Source organism: Triticum aestivum, chromosome 7B (assembly GCF_018294505.1).
Source record: "Triticum aestivum cultivar Chinese Spring chromosome 7B, IWGSC CS RefSeq v2.1, whole genome shotgun sequence".
NCBI lineage: Eukaryota > Viridiplantae > Streptophyta > Magnoliopsida > Poales > Poaceae > Triticum > Triticum aestivum.
In genome coordinates this window covers 80,028,751-80,031,061 of record NC_057813.1, presented here as the reverse complement: position 1 = coordinate 80,031,061, position 2,311 = coordinate 80,028,751, and positions in this window count along the sequence as shown.

The following is a 2,311-nucleotide window of genomic DNA, read 5'->3' as shown; positions in this document are numbered from 1 at the left end:
GCTAGAGGTAGTCTGTTCGTTTTCAAGCCCTCGCCTGCTGCTGAGATCGAGACTTACCTGCTGGCCGCTCAGATCAGATCTCTCCATCGCGCCACTATCAAGGAGCGGAGAAGGATAGGGGACGCCAGGACAGGGAAGCGCTGTTGCGCCGATCCACAGACACGTTGCCGGTTGCCCGTTGCCCATTGCGGGCGGCCCGGACACACGGCGGCTGAGCGGCAATAATACAAGGGGAAAAGGTAATCTGTTCTCGCATCAGATCGGTTCATGCCTTCAAAAACTATACAAGTATAATCATACAAATTATAAGCATTAATCATCAAGTATAACATTTTCATTTATTTATTTGTGCTTGTGTAGACATGAAGAGAAAAAGAGCCGAATCCATACATAAATTTTTCAAGCCAGTTGGTTCAAGCTATCAACCATCGGAACATGATGCTACAGTTCTCTCTCCAAATAAAACACATGATGCTACAGGACAATCTAGTGAAGTGAACCAGCCCAATCCTAAATAAGGCTAAAGACTTCCATTGATGCTACGAGGCAAGCAAGAATTGTTTATTTTTCAAATTTTAATAATTTATTAATACATGATCTCTAATAATTATTTTTGTTGATTGCATCAGGTGGTTAATTTTCCAAGCATGCCCCTATAGAGGAAATGGTGAATATGATGATTCCATGAACCAAGGTAATAGCTCCTAATAAAAGATTGTCACTAATAAAATTTGGCGAATCTACATCTCTTGTGTCGCTGTCTTTCTATTAGTGCTCAGATTTGCTCTTTTTTTCCTCTTATCACTGTAACAGGCTGGTAAATTCTGTTAAGAAATTAGTGGAAAGTGTGTTAACCTAAAAAATATCTAGTGTCGTTGTCTTCGCTCCTCCTATGGTCAAATCCTGGCTCCGTCCCTGGACATGAGGTACCATAGGTGACGGTCTGGGCTTCATATCTGAGTGTCCTCCGTCGTAATAGTTTTATTACTTAGTGGGGCATTCATGCATGTTTTAAACTTTTGTATTTCCATTATACTCCACCCGTTCTTAAATATAAAACCATTTAGAAATTTCACTTTAGACTATATATGCCTCCGTTCCTAAATACTCTCTCCGTCCCAAAATTCTTGTCTTAGATTCCGTATCTAGATAATCTAAGACAAGAATTTTGGGACGGGGGGAGTATATGATGATGGGACAATTTAAAAAGCACTCCATTATAGTATACCATTACGAAGTCTGTGTCCATTTCCATAAAAAAAAATGGGTCCATTTGCCGGAACACATATTCCAGCGATCCAATTGTCATTTCTATGAAGTATCACGTGAAGATATCTCTCAGTAAATCGAACCTTGACACACGCCCCAACATTTCCCCTCCATTTTCTGTCCTCCTCTTCGTGTATGTGTGTTCTCTGTTCTGTCTACGGCGACGACGCTGTCCTCCCTGCATGTCCGGAGCTCTTGCTCGTGCCTTGGATGAGCTCTAGCAATAGTGCCATGGAGAAGGTTTCCGGTCGAGGGAGATGCATGGGCTCCGGCCTGCCGGCGCTGGATGCACCACCACTGGCGGCCAGCGTGGAGATGTGGACCTCAGCTCGCTGCTCTCGCGCCTTGCATCTAGCCGGGGCCACTGTCCCCATGCTGGATCTTGTCCGCGATTACAATAAAGACTAGCCAGCTATCTCCCCTATAGAGACAAGGAAAGAGCAAGCTGAGGACAAGGATAGCTTATGGCCTGATGTGTTCTGTGTTCATGGGTGAAGTCGCCAGGGCCAGCCCAGAAGGGTGGTGGGAGCAAAGGGGCGACAGGTCCCAACCCATATCATATATACACGTATATACATCAGAGTTGTTATTAATAATTACATGTGTTGAGATAATAAATAAGGCAAGTATAGTATATATTTATGGCACTGAAATACTATCACTCATGCAAAAAAAGAATCGGTGGATCTATCTGCAAGGGAATCAATCATTTAGTTTCCCACGGTTTTAAAACATCTACTACTATTTTCTTCTCCACTAGACTCCATGAACACTGCATACGTGTATCTCTGTAAATCGGATTTATTAACATGATTGTTTATTTTTAGTCTTGAAGTGCAATCTTTCAATTAAAGTAGATGTAAAATTGTGTTCACAATTTTCAGTATATGTTTAGTGAGTGTGTTGTGATGTGTGACATATTGAATATATTGTGGTGGCGAAGACAAAAGATACGAGTCCTTTGACATATAAAGCGGGTCCACATCGTTATCTTTCCATGGGCGCCCCGGTGTGCGTCGGGGCTCTAGAATTCGCTTTTGTA